Source organism: Myodes glareolus, chromosome 1 (assembly GCF_982192425.1).
Source record: "Myodes glareolus chromosome 1, mMyoGla1.1, whole genome shotgun sequence".
NCBI classification, from domain to species: domain Eukaryota; kingdom Metazoa; phylum Chordata; class Mammalia; order Rodentia; family Cricetidae; genus Myodes; species Myodes glareolus.
The window spans coordinates 96093704-96111123 of record NC_142026.1 but is presented as its reverse complement, the minus strand read 5'-3'; the positions used below and the strand labels follow the sequence as shown (position 1 = coordinate 96111123).

At 38.5% G+C, this 17420-nt stretch overlaps 1 pseudogene; it reads right to left on the bottom strand.

Annotated features, from left to right (window-relative positions):
• Positions 1-17420, bottom strand: part of LOC148123536 (radial spoke head protein 4 homolog A-like) — a 75496-nt pseudogene that overhangs the window by 34299 nt on the left and 23777 nt on the right.

Here is a 17420-nt window from a genome sequence, read left to right as displayed (position 1 = left end):
GAGTGATTTTCTTTGGGATATGCCGGCTGTGGGGTACTGGGCAGGACAGAAACCCCAACAAGCCAGCCCCTCATGTTACATGTATCAGTGGCAGTTCTCAACATGACTGTTGACTACTGTGTTCTAGTCCAGCTCTGGCCCTGCATCATATATCATAGTTCAGAGACTGTCCTAGAATTTTATGAGGGACACCACAGATATAGGAGGGAACCCATCTCTATAACGCTAGCCATCCTGCTGGGCGTCAGAGGGATTGCGGCTGGTATAGGGACGGGGACTGCCGCATTGATTCAGAATGATAAATATATGCATCTACAAGCTGTTATGAATGCTGATCTACAAGTTTCAGAGAAATCAGTTAGGGCACTTAAAGATTCACTGACCCCGCTATCCGAGATAGTATTGCAAAATAGGAGGGGACTCGATTTGCTGTTCCTAAAGAAGGACAGATTATGTGCCACACTTAAAGAAGAATGTTGTTTTTATGTTGACCAGACAGGAATAATAACTACAACCCTGGACAAACTCAAAGATAGACTAGCCAAGCGTCAAAACAAATTTGAATCACAACAAAATTGGCTTGAAAACTGGTTTAACCGTTCTCCCTGATTAACCACCTCGGTCTCCACAATCACGGGTCTGATTATTATTTTGAGGCTCATCCTGACCTTTGGGCCCTTAATCCAATTCGTTAAGGAACAGCTAACGGTCATCCAGATCATGGCCCTCGCTCAGCAATACTATGCGCTTAGGCAGACGGACCTTGAGGTCAGCCAGACCCCAGAACAAGATGAATGGATATAGTTTTATGCCCATGATAAAAAAGGGGGGAATAAAAGACCCCTCCCACCCAATTGAGCTGTCTCTCGCACAAAAAGAGGAACCAGGTGGGGCCCAACTGAACAGGATATCTGCAGTCAGCTGGCTATGTAGAAACTAGGCCAACAGGAAGATAGCGGGAACAGCAAGTCACTGTGACATCTCTTGAAGCCGCAGGGCAATTGGTAATAAAAAGTCCCCAGACTCTCTTGATACAAAATATACAGCTTTAATAAACAGAAGTAAGACTTACAACAGCTTACACCAGAATCCAAATGATCCGTCCGGAGGCAGGAGCCAGGCGAAAAAGGGGCTAGTGGAGCACGCTTGCTAGGTTTATAGGCAGGCTTTAGCCTAAGGGCGGCACACCCCCAAAACAGAATGTGATTGGCTGAACTCCCCTATCAATCTCTCAAAACAGCCAGAGTGCCGAACTTAGCTTTATCTAGATCTTATGGTTTTTCCGAGAACCTGCAGATGGGCAAACAGCCCTGTCCTAAGCTCAATTCCAGTCCGCCATGTGAGAACCAATGAAATGCTTGTTGCTATGCAGCCTTTTATGTAACTCCTGAACCCCCTATAAATGCATGATGTTTCCCTAGCCTGGCATGCTCATTCAGCTAAGCTGTTGAGGCATCCGCAGGCACCTGTGTATTCAATAAACTGCCTCTTGCTCTTGCATCCAGTGAACTGTTTTTGGGAAGAGGGCTCCAAGTGAGACCCATTGCCTTTTGGGGTCTTTCAAAATAAAACATGACATGGTTGAATACATAGGGCCAGTAGAAGAGAGAAGAAGGCTGAGGCCATATGTGGGTATAATTGTAGTTAATTTATGGGATTGTGTCTTGCTGCAGCAATGGAATACCCAGATTAACTTTCCTGGAGTCCCAGAAACTCATATTTCTGGGAAGGACATTATAAGTTACTATACACAAAGGTCATCAGCCATTCAGGCTGTACAAGAATACAAAGCAACTAAGAAAGTTTTAGAGGTTACAACAGCCTTACCTTTAAAATGGCTAACTGAGAAACCAATATGGGTTAAACAGTGGCCTTTAACAGAAGACAAGCTGCAGGCTCTAAAACAGGTGGTTCAGGAGCATCTAGATGCTCACTATAGTGAAGAATTGACCAGCTATTGGAATTCTCCTGCCTTTGCTGTTAAAAAGAAATCTGGGAAATGGAGAATGTGACAGATTTAAGAGCTGTCAACAAGGTGATTAAACCTATGGGCCTTCTAAAGTCTGGTATTCCTCTGCGTTCTCTATTACCAAAAGAATGGCCCTTTATAGTTATTGATTTAAAGGATTGTTTCTTCACTATACTTTTACAAGAAAAGGATACAGAAACGTTTGCCTTCACTTTGCTGACTTACAATGAATCTCATCCTACTAGGAGATACCAATGGATCATTTTTTCACAGATAATGCTCATTAGCCCCACCCTATGCCAATACTTTGTAAGTCAGCTATTGGAAATAATATGTGAAAAATTTTCAAAATCTATAATTTACCATAACGTGGATGACTATGTTCTTATAACCATTGAGCACATCAGCAGCCTTGGTGTGATAATTCTATGAGAAAACTAAAAAGAGTACTTATTTGAGAACTTCATATTTGTTTCCCTCTAAAGACGAGACAGAATACTCAAGAGAGACATGAGAAAGAACAGGTTAAAGGAAAAGGACTCAGATTTAAAACAGAAACTGGCTAATCTCAAATACTTAATGAAAAAATAGAAAGATATGGATTGTTTGATAGGTTACTCAATTTAAGTATACTTTAAAGGTTTACTTTGCAATTTATTTAATCCCCAATTATTTTTAACTTATTTTAATTTATTTTATCTTATCTTAATTACTTTTAACTTATTTTTAATCCTATTACTAGTTTGGCCATATAAATGTACAATTCATTTTAGTTCTTGTATGGGTTCCGATGCTTGCTTTCCAGGACACCGTAACTTTTGGGAGTATAGTGGTAATCAGATGTTGACTGGTCTCCAGGTGAACAACATGTTAATTGGCTTTTATGTTTCCAGTTTTAGAAAGTGAGTCACTGTTGCTGTTAGAATACTAAACAAGTCTCTTCTGCTCTTTACTTTTGACTTTGTTCCTTTGGGATTGGGAGGGTGGTTTGTTAGATCATAGCTGTGCGTTTAAAATTACAGCTGTCATAAGGACTTTACATATACCAATGTATATAGCATCACTGTAAGGTAAATGGTTATTGTTCCCCTGTTTCAAATGAGGACGCTTACAGCGAGTAGCGAAGTCAGATCTACAGTGGAGCAGTTCATCCAACACTTGGCCCTGCGTAGCCTCTTGAAGTAAGCTGATTCTCTCCAGCCCTAGTTCTCATACTTTTAAAGAAGTTTTACTATATTTTTAAGATTTCATACATGTATACAATGCATTCTGATTATTCTCACTACCTTCACCTTTTCTGATCCCCCGCACACACCTATCAACCCAACTTTACTTTTTTTTCTTTTGGAATTGAGACAGGCCTTTTTACAGTGCATCCCTGGCTGACTTGGAATTTATTATATAGACCAGACTAGCCTCAGAAATCACAGAGTTCGGCCTGCCTTTGCTTCTCCATGCTGAGTTTACAGGTGTGCACCACCATGTACTCCTGTATTAAAGCTTTTAAATTATGATTATTTTTTATTTAAATGTGTGTGTGGGGGGCATTCAGAAATTGTTTCTCTCCTTTTACCGAATAAGTCCCAGGGCTTAAATTCAATTCACTGGGTTTGGTAGGTATGGCTTTTAATAACCATTAAAACCTGCCCTGTTGTTATATTTTGATAATAATTTAGCTGTTATTCACAAGCAAAGTTTGGCATTCAAAATTTTTTTTATTCTTGAAACTTACTTATGATTGCCATAATATATTTTTGCTGTGATTATATTTTGAATAACTTATTTATTTAAGACCTGTCAAAATGTTTAATCCCTTGAGAGATAGAAGAATGAATACCTTCTAATTAATGTTAGTTTAGAAATAATTAGATAGATACAAAACAGCCATTAGTCATATAACCAATTAAAAAAAACTTTTCTTAAAAAATCTCATGTTTATATTTGTGTGTGTGTGTGTGTACCTGCATGCAAACCACATGAGTGCAGCACCAGAACATGATGTCAGAAGGCATCAGATGATGACATTAGAGTCTCGGGTAGTCTTGAGCTGTCCTGTATGTTTTTGGAACTGAGCTGACATCTTTTGTAAGAACCGCATTACCTACTACTGAGCCATTCCTTAACAAACTGTTTTCACTTAAAGTTTTTTTTTTTGACCTTTGTGACAAGATTTCACGTGGCTCAGGCTGGTCTTAAGTTCACTGTGTAGCCTAGGTTAACTATGAACTCCTCATTCTCTTAACTCAACTTCATGGATTACTGGCATTTGATATTGTGTCCAGCTTCTTTTCACATCTTCATAGTAGTTGCTTTGAAGCAACTACATTCTTAGTTTTTATTTGTTTATTCCAGTACTCTGAATTTTATTTAACCTAATTTGTTTAGTTTATCTTAGTTTAATATGCTTTTGTTTGTAAACCAAAATTGGAAGCAGCACAAGCAATGAAAGTTTCCTCTTTTCTTTTAATATTTCTCTAATATCATTAATTCTATGAAAATTTTATATATGTATACAATGTATTTTGACCATGTTTTTCTCTTCTATTCCCCTTACCTCCTCCCAGATCCTTTCCCACCAAGTTCTCATCAAGTGTTTTATTTATTTCTTTCCATAACCCAGAGTCCAGTTTTTCTCTCATGTATTTCTAGATATAAGACCAGCCACTGGAGCTTGGTCAACTTACCAAGAGCCACACCCTAAAAGATAACTGACTCTCATCAAAAGTTAGATACAGTAGCTCCTCAGCCAGGAGTGGTACAGCTGGAATACTAACTCATAATAAATAAGGGCTTTGTTGCTGCAGTTTTTGCTTTTGAAACAGGGTCCTTCTCAGCAGTTTTGGCTGTCCTGTAACTCACTATGTAGATCAGTCTAGCATTAAACTCAAAGGGATCCACCTGCATTTGCATCCTGACTGGTGGAATTATTTGCTCATAGCTCTGTCTTTCTTTTCACTTCTTTTTTTTCCCTGGTGTTCCTCAAACCCCCTCTCATTTATAATCATTGTGAGTCAGCATTTTTACATTTGACAGAGTTCATCGGAGGACATTTTGTTTCACACCATTTAGTATTTATCAAGAATTTTCTTTATAACTTGACTTGAAAATATGTATTAGTATTTTTTTTCAGTTTTAGATCATAATTTTTCATCAGGACTCTTCATTGTTATCTTGAAAAAAATCCATGTTTTATTTTTTATATTTGAATGAGAAGATAAAGGGTTGACACAATAGCTCAGCTGTAAAACATACTTGCTGTCAAGGCTGACAAACTCTAACTTCAGGATCCACCTGTTATAAAGAGATCTGACCTCTATAGCACACACACACACACACACACACACACACACACACACACACACACAGAGAGAGAGAGAAAGAGAGAGAGAGAGAAATAAAACAATCCAATTCTAAAAAAATGATAACATAGTATATGTAACTAATTTCTAAGTTATAATTCATAGCCTGTTTTCTTCTTGATTCTTTTTCAAGGACGGTAAACAGACTTCTCAAGTGTTTATAGCAGAGAAGGTTTTTGAATGAAATATTTCAGTGATTTTGCTCTTATCCGTTTTTCTGATATTGAACTCTGATACAGTTGAAGAATTTGATTTCACTTAAGTCCTTGGTATAACATTTAAGCTATAAGTGCATGTTAAGTTATACTTCTTAGTACTTCATTGTCTGTAATTAGTTGAATAAAGCAACTTGTTTGCGTTGTTGATTTTGATTTCTTGTCCATGTCTCACAAACTTGTTTTATAGTTTACAAGCTAATGGATTGAGCCATAACTTCTATGAGTTATTCTTCATCCTTAACAATTATTAATACATTTAACTTTAAAACAATTAAGACAAACACTATTATTAACCCCATGAACCCAAATGCCTGAGAAATTAGTGATTAGCCCAAGAATATTACAAGATGGAGTCCACTGCAGTTCACTGTATTTTCCAATGTTGGGTCAATCAGGCCTTTATGCTGTGACAAGCCCTCAAACCCCTTCAAAGGAGGAAGATTTCTTTTGCTTCAAGGTTTCAGTGTTGGGTGGCCTTACTCTGTGGTGAAACAGAACACCATGGCTGTAGTCTGCTGTGGTGCTAGAGCACAGCCACTGACACACTGTTTCCAGAAAGCAGAGTTGAGGCAGGAAGAGGCCAGGAACAAGCTAAACACTTTGTGACATACATCTCCAATGGGGATACCATTTAATCCAACAAATGACTGATCCACTGATTAGGTAGGATTCCTTCTGGTCCAATCAACTCAATAACTGGATCTATCAGTTGAACCCAAAATTTGAACAAATGAGGTGGTGTTTTAGGGGGTAAATTTCTGGGGGTTTATCATAACATGAGTACCTTCTCAATGTGTAGTGAGCACCTTAATATGCAACAAGCTTCAAAACCAAAGATTTTCTTATTTAATATTTTCACTAAACCTCCAGCTCTGATAAAAGTCTGTGGAAGAAATGTTAGATTCTGGTCAGACAACTCTTGTATCTGTGTGTACATGAGAATCTTATTATTTTTCCCAATAAACAAAAGAATTGCTGAAAGACTTAGAAACTCACAGAAACTGTGAATAACTTAGAAAATGTCTTAGAACCAAATCAGTTATTGGCTACAATATGGTGTCAATTATTAAAGCAGGAACAATCAAGTTAGAATTAGAGAATGCTGGAATTTTAGATTACAAAAAGAACACATCTGTTTGGCATAGAACCAAAGTTAGCAATGGGAATGGATACTGAGCAATTTAAAAAAGGTAAACTTATTTGAAAAACAAAACAAAAACCTGTGTGAAATTTTCTAATATGAATTTCAGTCATCCAGTCTCCCAATGAGTCTTCCTATCTTAATCTGTATTTAACAGTGAAGCCACATGCTCTAACATTTACATGTGTTTGTGTGACCTAGCTTAATACTCTTTCTTGCTTGTTTGTCAAATTCAGCCTGTAGAAAAGCCAGTGAAATCCTTAGTAAATGTATATTGTTGATGTGGTCATGGTCATATCAAGGACCAATGCTTCAGTCTCATAGAAGTCACAAAACCTTTCTTGGCATAGCTCAGAGGGGCATCTAAGCCTGTCCTAGGGGATGGGTGTAAATATTTGCAGTGAGTACAGAACATATCCCCTGTAACTTTCTAGATGCCCCTCTCTCACACCTCATAATTATGGTCTGAAGACTAACACCCTACAAAGACTTCTATGCCTACCAAGATTAGTCAAGCATGCCTCCTTGTACAGATGTATATAATAACACTGTCTCCTGCTCTGGCTGTATTCAAAATCTCTGCCTCCCTATTCAAGTGTGTATAATAAAGCCACTGAGATTCTGAGTTGCTGAGGTTTCTCCATCAGAGAGCCCAGTTTCTGTAATTCCAGTTTTTCTGTGTTTCTGTGTATTTGTCTTTTCTTTGTTCCCTCACCCCTGTCATAATCAATCCCTGGAGCCCTGGCACCAGCCTTGTTACACTATCCAGCCTCTACCTGCCTCTGCAGGTTCAACAATCACCCCTCTCCCCAACATACCTTTCACAGGAAGTTGTATTCTCCTTAAAATTCCTTCCAAAGTGCTGCCCCTACTGCTGGGCACCCTTCTGATGGAGGAAGTCCTTCTGTGTATGTGTTGCTTTTATTGGTTAATGAGTAATGAAATTGTTTTAGGCCTGTGGTAGGGCAGAATAGAGCTAGGCAGGGAAAACTAAGCAGAATGCTGGGAGAAAGAAGTCAGAGTCAAGTAGACAGCATGTAGCCTCAGAACCTTGCCAGTAAGCCACAGTCACATGGCGATACTTTAAAGATGTCATATTTTTAAAATTTGGTTCTAAGGATATGTTTCTTTGGAGAAAGTTATTCTTTTGTTTGCACAGAGAATGAGAACCTACGGATTCCTTTCAGGCCAATTTAGTTTGATGGACCAAGAACCCTGAATGGTAGCCATGAACATGCCTCAAAATACTTTGCCCAACAAAAAGCAGGAAGCAGTTTGGAGAGACCTATACCCCAATTCCCAAATATTGTTTATAAATATTTGTTTATATTTAAAGTAGGATATGATATAGATATGAATTCTTTGCATTTGTATGTATCTTAGTTTATTTATACAAAATTAAAGTCAATTTTGTTATACTGAGTATATGTATTTCTGCTCTTGATTAAGGTATCCTGTTTTGCAGTTCATTTTAAAATGTAATGTATAACTAAGAAATAAAGGTTAATAGACAGTTATCTATTATAGACAATGTTGTAGTGATGTTATTTAGGTTTTCTAGATATAGAGAGATATATTTAATTTAGATAGGTATTATTGAAAACATTCAAAGAACAATAGAATATGCCATTTAAACATTTTAAAAACTTAGGACTTTTTATGACAGTGAGACACATTTGCTGCTGACAGCACCAAGTTACTTCAAGAGGATGACGGGCACCAAAGAGGCCCCTTATGACATTAGTTAGCCATTTGGGTAAGAAACTGTTCTTGCCTGAACTGCTAAATGCTATGCTGTATGAATTTGACATACAGGATTTCCAGGAATTGATTACTGAACTTGTGCAAAGGTGAGACAATCCTTTAGGCTTTCTGTTTCATGAAAGAGTCTGCTAGACATTCTGCAGGACACAGAAAAAAAAGGTGACTGAAAAACTGCCATTATGGGGGGAACTGTATTTGAAATGTCCTGCTTCATGGAAAAGTTTGCCAATAGGCTGAAGATGGGTGCCCACAATGCTTCAAAAGAACTTTGGGTGACTGTCCAAGCAGTGAGATATCTCTGTCAATTCTAAAGATTTAGAAATTGCTTACAATACACTTTCTGGTTACCTAGGTAATAGTATATCCTTCTGGTGTCTTTGATAGAGTTGGAGAATAGATCGTTATAGTTTTCCTTAAATATAGAATATAAAGCAAATATAAATATTGTAACTGTAATTCTTGCTTGACACCTGCTTTTTCATATGTAATTTTACTATGTTAAAGCTAAAACCTTCCTTTTTATTTAGACAGAAAAGGGGAGATGATGTAGGAAGTCCTTCTGTCTATGTGTTGCTTTTATTGGTTATGGATAAAGAATCTTTTTGGACCTGTTATAGGGCAGAATAGAGCTAGGTGGAGAAAACTAAAAATGCTGGGAGACAGAAGACAGAGTCAAGTAGATAAGTGTAGCCCTTCCAGAGACAGAGGGCAGACGGAACTTTATCCGGTAAGCCACAGGCATATGGTGATTCCACCATAGAAGTCTATGCAGTGACTCAAAAGTACTTTAGATCTGCTCAAGTATTAAGTAGACACCTTCTGATTTACCACAGTGTTACTCAAAAGTATAGACCAGTGGTCTTCAATCTCCCACTCTATGAAAAGGGAAGTGTAAAAGTGTAAATTGCTGACTGCTTTCTAAAAGAAACACAATTGTCATAATTTCACAAAGATTTATTTTTATTGAGGGTGTGTGTGCACTTGTGTGTAGCCTTTGGAAGCTAGAAGAAGCATCAATCCTGACAGAACTGGAGTTAGCAGGTAGGTGTGTAACTGCCCAGTGTGTGTTCTGGGAACTGAACCTAGGTCCTCTCCAAAAGCAACAAGTATAAGTGTTCTTAACCTCTGAGCCACCTCTCTAGTCCCTGGTTATCAATGCTTTAAATTCCATATCCCTCGACACTCAAAATGTAGACATATCCAAGAAGAATTGTGAATTATAACTTTCAATATTTGCCATATTTGAAATTAAATTTGGGCATTGTGGTAAACACGTTAATCCTAGTGCTTGGGACGCAGAGACAGACAGATTTTTGTGAGTTTGAGGTCAACCTGGTATACAGAGCGAGTTGCAAGACAACCAGAGATTCATAGTTAAACCTTGTTGGAGAGATGTTTCCCAATCAGGATTACTTAAGTGTTAATCACCTGAGCTGTAGCTAATAAAACAGTGTTGTGCTCATATGAACAGGATATTCTACTGGGCAACTTACTGTACAGCAGCTCTTTATATGCAATCTGAAATTTGATATATTTTTTCAAGGTTCATTATTTTCAACACATGGTCTCCCTATGTAGCCCTTGCTGTCCTGGAACTCACTAACTTAATTAGGGTGTTCTTGGATTTAATAGATCCTACTGATCTGCCTCCCAAGTGCTGGGATTAATGTTGTTTCAGCATACACAGCTTTTAAAACATTTTTAAAGATTATCTATATGTGTGTTAGCACACATGACTCATGCACACAAACAGTTGATGTGGAAAGCAGGAAAGGACATTGGGGCTAGACCTTGAGCCACCTGACATGGGTGTTGGGAGCTATCCTCAGCAAGAGAAAATTGTTTCTTAACCACTGAGCCACCTGTAACCCCCACCCCCACTTGATAACTTTAAAGGAATGATATTTTATATCACCATTTCCAACATACATATATATGTATTTTCAAAATATATGTACGTGTATGAAATGAGTCCCTGTAAAAGATTTGTGTGTGTCAGTGCCACATCAGACTGGGATAATTTTGTGTTAGTCATCATTGTCATTGTCTTCATCATCAGTTTCTTCATTCTCCTCAGCTGAAAGTACAGTGGCCTCCTGTGTGGCCCTGGAAGCCTATTCCTCACCCACATTGGGATTGTCCATTTCTGTAATTTCCAGTCCACTGGGGTATAATTTGTAGACCGGTGACAGGCCTGGGGTGTGTAATTCTCCACACTATACTTATGACCAGCCTACGTAGATGCTTTCAAACTTTCTATGAATGAAAACAAAAGAAAGTCACGTCTCTTAAGAAAAGTAGACCCCTTTATACTGATGAGGTCCTGTTACTATATTTTGCAACCATGTTTTTTATTTTAATGCCAGAGTGAAATAGTTCCCAATAATTTCTCACCTACTGGAAATTATTGTTTACTAAACTGCTAAGTCAGTTATGAAAAACAGAGTCGGGGAATGGAGAGATGACTCAGAGATTAAGAGCATTGGATGTTCTTTCAGAGGACCTGGGTTCTATTCCCAGCATGGCCATGCACAACTGTCTTTAACTCAGTTCCAGTGGATCTGACAGACTCACACAGATGTGCATAAATTAAATTTAAAAAAAAGGCCAGATACTGTCAAAAATGTACTCTGTATTTATACCTTCCTCAAGAAAGGGCCTTATCCAGTTATTCAATTATTTAATTTTTACAGAGATTTTCTACAAAATTTGAAAGTTGCAAGCCTTGACTGGATGAAGAATGAGGTGTAGCTAAAAACTGATTTGTTATTTTTTTTCAGGCCAGATCTTAGGAAATTGCAAAGGCTTTCCCTTGTAGGCCTCACCCCACTTAGGACATAATGCATTACCAGTCATCAGACTGCCCCTTGCTAGCAGGAGTTTCAGTCAAGAACTCTGACCCCAAGGCTGGTCATGTATCCCTAACTCAAGAGCTTTCATCTGCTTCCAAGCCAGGTCATGCATCCCTAACTCAAGAGCCTTCATCTGCCCCAAGGCTGGTCAAGCATTCCTAACTCAAGTGCCTTCTTGGTGTTCTGTCTCTGGCTGGAAGGCCCACCCCTCCTCATGATCCCACCCGCACATCCATAAAACTTCCTCAGTCTTTTTTCCTGGTTGATCCTTCTCAAAGAGATGACCTCATGAGGCCCACATATCAGTGACACACATTTATGCAAATCTATTTTATCATTGGAAGAGAATAATGGGGGAAAAGATCAAAACTTTCTCTTCCTCATGCTATCATGGTAAATAATTAAAAACTTGGCTTTTACTTGTTTTTTTTAATGTGCTATTTTATTAATTATTTGAGAATTTCACATTATGCACCCTGATCACACTCACTTCTCAGTTCTTCCAGGTCTGCCCCTTAACCCTTGTGTCCCTCCCCCCAAAAGAAAGAATAAAAGCCACATGTCCAATTTATGTTGCTCATATACTCTCTGGAGCTTAATCAAACATGCAGTGGCCTTTGGTTTTCACTTTTGACTTAACTGTGGTTTCTAAATTTGGTCATACAATATATGTCATCCTATTCCTTCCTCCAACCCCTTCCAAATCCCCATGCATCCAACTCGCTTTTCTTTCTTTGAAGCAAGGGATCAGACACACATACACACACAAAGTATTTTGTGTTGGCCAGCTAACACCTTAACATGAGGCTTGGTTTAATGGCTAGTCTAACAAAGGTAACTCGGTTTTTACCTACTTACTTGAGCTTTCTGCTACTAATTAAGGAAAAAACAAACAAGATGAATGGAACTGTGTTCTCTCTCAGCAAGATACAAAGGAAGCTGTAATAGTCTCTTGATCCTAATTCCCTTGAAAGTGATCACTTAAAGAATATTTTAAATGACGTTTTTCAAAATGCTCAAAAATTTCAGTTCCACATTAAACTCTCCACTAACTTAATGAATAGGTGATGTAAAACCATGCCCAATATAGATAAATAGGATAATTAAGATGAAAAAGTACAACCCTGAATTACTCTAGTTCTGAACTTCATCTTTACTGTATTACAGAAGTCATTTTAAAAAAATCACACACTATATATCTAACATGCCAAAAGGAGTTAAGACAGGAGTAACAACATCTGTGATAACTTAATTTCCAGAGCCTAAACAATTACAATTGTCAGACACTAAGCAAGGCTTTCAAAGCCAAATACACATATGAATGTACTTTCAGTGTGTCTTGTATTTCTTTCTAAAGTTTACCGTGCAAGTTAGGAATACCCAGTCATTTTTGTTTGGGATTAAAATCCCAAGGACTATGGCACTGGTTTTGATTCTACTGCATGGACTGACTTTGTGGGAGCATGGTTTGTTTGGATGCTCACCTTTATAGACCTAGATGGAAAGGGGAGGACCTTGGACTTCCCATGGGACTGAGAATCCTGACTGCTAAGCTCTTAGGATTAGAAAGGGAGGGAGAGGTTGGGAGGGGGAGGGAATAAGGAGGCGGGGAGGAGGTGGAAATTTTTAATAAATAAATAATAAAAAAGAAAGTAGAAAAAAAATAAAATCCTGAGTCATGTTATTTATGAATTTCAGCTAAACATATCTCAAAATATATCTGTAATATTGCCTTCCTGGAATGTGACTTTGAATTGAATGTGTTTGGGAATGCACTGCTTATGCTCAGTACACTACACACAGGACTGTCTTTGCCTTGGGTAAATGTATGGGCTCCCTGGACAAAACCATCATCCTTCCATCCTTTGGCCAGGGAGGTGCTTTGAATTGGATTTCAATATTCTGCTTACCTGCTGCGGGTAGATAAATCTTTTCCCAGCTTTATGTCCTGGTGGATCTTGCTTTGGTTTTGCACTCACCAAAATATAAGCTGTGGAGTTTGATTACATATGGCTTTTTAAGTGGCCATTGCAAAAGGCATATGCTCCAGCCAAAGGTTGGATCTAAGGACAGTAATAGCACACTGTGGAATGAGATTTGAGGAAAGTCATGTTGTCCAAGAGGGTATATTTTGAATATGCGGAACCCAATGAGAAAGTTATAAGCTTAACTTCAAAACATAGCAAATATCTACTGGTAACTGAAGTGATTTTTATAAATATGGAACAATCTTCAACATTTGGTATAAAAAGTTAAGACATTTTCTTTATCCATCTTTTTGGTGGAGGGGCATCTAGATAGTTTTCATGTCTGGCTATTACAAATAATGCTGCTGTATACACAGTTGAACACCTTCTTTGTTGTGTGATTGAGCATCCTTTGGTTATGTGCCCATGAATGGTATTGCTGGGTCTTGAGGTAGGTTGATCCCCATTTTTCTGGTAAAACCCCATACTGATTTCCAAAGTGGCTGTGCTAGTTTGCACTCCCGCCAGAGTTGAGGAGTGTTTCCCTTACTCTACAACCTCTGCAGCATATGCTGTCATAAATGTTTTTGATCTTAGCCATTCTGATAAGCATTTACACAATGGATTACTCTGCTGAAAAAAAACAATGACATCTTGAGATTTGTAGGCAAATGGGAAAAATCATCCTGAATGAGGTAACCTAAACCCAGAAAGACAAAAACAGTATGTATTCACACATAAGTGGTTATTAGACATAAAACCAAGGTCAAACATGCTACAATTCACAACCTCAAGAAACTATGTAAAAAAGATGACCCTAAGAAGGACACATGTGGATGGAACCAGGAAAGGAAAATGATTAAGATCTCCTGAGTAAACTGGGAAGGGGTAGAAGGGAGAGGATGGGGGATGGGAACTTGAGAGATTAAGAAGACCGAGTTGGGGGAGGGACAGATGTGGAGAAAAATGAAAGAGATATCTTGATAGAGGGAGTCATTATGGTGTTTCTTTCTAAACAAGGATGACCCAACCTAAGACTCCTCCTAGTCATAGTGGAGAGGGTGTCTGAAGGGGCCTTGACCTTTAATCAGTTTAGTGATTACTCTAACTGTCATCATAAAACTTATATTCAGTAACTGATGGAAACAGATGCATTGATCCACAGCCAAACATTGGTTTGTAGTTCACTGGAAGAGAGGGAGGAGGGATCATATGGACAAGGGCAGTCAAAATCATAATTGGGAAAGCCACAGAGACAACTTACCTGAGCTCGCGCGAACTCAGGGACTCTGGACTGATAGCTAGGGAACCTGCATGGACCCAAATTAAGGTTCGGAATGTGGGTGGCAGTTACCTGGCTTGATCTGGTGAGGGAACTCCAGGTAGTGCGACCAGTACTCAACCTGAGTAAATGAACTGGCTTTTTGTAGCCCATTCCCTATGGTGGGATGCCTTATACAGGGGGTAGGAGCTTGGTCCTGCCTCAAGTTGGTATACCAGAGTTTGTTGACTCTCCGAGGCAGGCCCTACCTCCTCTGAGGATTAGATAGGAGGTGGAATCAGGGAAGGGAGAGGCAGAAGTAGGGCAGGGAAGGGAAATTGGGCCTGATATGTAAAATGAAACAAAATTTTCAAAATATAAAATGATAAACCAGCAGCTTGATATAAAAATCAATAGAGTTCTTTTTTTGTTTGTTTTTTGAGACTGGGTTTCTCTGTGTAACAGTCCTGGTTATCATGGAAGTAGCTTTATAGACCAGACTGGCCTGGAACTCTATAAGATCTGCCTTCCTCTGTCTCCCAAATGCTGAGATTAAAGGCATGAGCCATCACTACCCGTCTCAAGAGAGTGTTTTATGAGTGTCCTGGGCCAATATAATTGTAAGGATGTATATATAGCTCACACATATACATACATATCTTATGGGTAAATGTAGCAAATGTAATGATTTGTACAAATGATTTTGCAATGGAGATTTTACTAACGGAGAAGTATGTGTATCCAGGGGGAACAGTTTTATCAACAAAGGAAAGACAATATATGACTATGGAATAAACCTAGTAAGAGTTTCCAGAAAAACAAAATAGGAAGAATCAAAAGAGAAGTGAATAGAAGTCTGCTAGAGCACACATAATGTTGCACTATAGCTGTGCCATGTGTTTGTGTCATACAACTGCAAGAGCGATGCCAACATTTCCTGTTGTTTACAGCCCACCCACGTGTCCTCTCTGAACCAGTCCTTCAGCTGCTCTCAAAGCATTAGATTAGTCAAAAGTCTTCTTTAATCTCACCCTACAGAACCCACAAGGGACAAGGGATGAGACCTAGTTCTCTGCCACCCTTTTAGGCTTTCCAACACTTACATGTTTACCACATGTGTGTAATGTATAGTTTATGAGTTCTCATTAACAGTTTGTAAAGTTACCTAAATCTTCAGATATTAATGTCAAAAGGGGAGCCCTCCTTCCTGTTCTATATAGTCAAGCTCTTATCCTTTGTCTTCTTTTTCTTCATCTTCCTTTTCCTCTTCCTCATTCTTTTGTGCAAGATTGAACCAAATACAATGACCCTGGAGATGAACATTGCAAGGTTTAACAAATTAATGAAAACCTTATAACTGTCAAAATATCCTTAATATACTGAGAATTTATGGTTGGTTATTATCAAGACAAGACTTCCCTGTGTGGAAAACTTGCCCAAATATTCTGATACAGGGTCACTTTCTATGATTCTCCTATGTAACATAAATAATAAAAAGCCAGACAGATATTGGGGTTCAACCCCCAAACCAGAAAAGCAAGGTAGCCAAGTCACTAGAAAAGGCTTACTGTTACAAGACTGAGTGACCACAAACTATGCAGACAGTGCTTCTATCTCCTCTTATTTTATATTCCATCTAGTCCTGGGATTAAGGACACATGACTCCCTAGGATTGGGATTGAAGGTGAGAGCCACCACCACCCATATTTGCTTTTTCATTGATCTTGTGTAGCTCAGGGTGGCCTTGACTTCACAGAGATCCATCTGACTCTGTCTCCCAAATCCTGGGATTATAGGTGTGTTTCACCATTGCCTGACCTCCAGTGGCTTTAGCTTTGCCTCTTTTCAGACAAGATTTATTTATCAAAATACAGATTATATATCACTACACTCCTACTTCAGTTTTCCCAGTGCTAGACTTGCTGACACATGCCTGAGCTTCTTTCTGTATGTTTTTACCAAGTGCTATTTTCATTTTCAGACTTGTACTAGTTATTTCAACAACTTTACATTTCTTGGAATTACAGAACTTGAAGGTCTATTTATTCTTTAAAATGGTAGTAATACATTTGACTAGTTTGCATACTTTATATAAATAAAATAAATGATAACTTTACAAAGCATACTTTTTTCATTTTTGAAATGTTCTAATTGATTATATTGATATATTATTTTAGATCAGAGATCATCAGAAAGATTTTAAGATCATTTAACATTTTAATATTCTGTCATTAAAGCCAGGCATGGTGGCACACACATTTAGTTTCAGCAGTCAGGAGGCACAGACAGGCGCATCTCTGAGAGTTCAAGGCTAGCCTGTTCTACAAAGCAAGGTCCAGGCTAGTGAGAAATACATAATTAGACCCTGTCTCAAAAATAAAAATCCATCATTATAATTTTCTGTTTTTAAAAGAGAGAAAGAAAAAGATAGAGGGGAAGAAAGAGGAGAGAGAGAGAGAGAGAGAGAGAGAGAGAGAGAGAGAGAGAGATCGCTACACATGTGCAGGTGTCCCCAGAAGTCAGAAGAAGATATCAGATATTCTAGACCTGGAGTTGCAGCCCGTTGTGTGCTGTCTGGCAAGGATACTGGAAACAAAACTCAGGTCTTTTGGAAGAGCAGCAAGCTTTCTTATGTCCAGTTCCTGTACTTCATTATTTGTAGAATATTCCTTAAATAGAAACAGTTGTGAGACATTACCACAATATCCCTGGTGACATGGTTTATACAAATCTGGCCTTCACTGTACTTTTTGTTTGTTTATTGTGACAAGGTTTCTCTGTGTATTCCTGACTGTCCTGGAACTCACTCTGTAGACCAGGCTGGCTGCAATCTCAGAGATCCATTTGCCTCTGCCTCCTGAGTGCTGGGATTACAGGTGTGTACCTCTA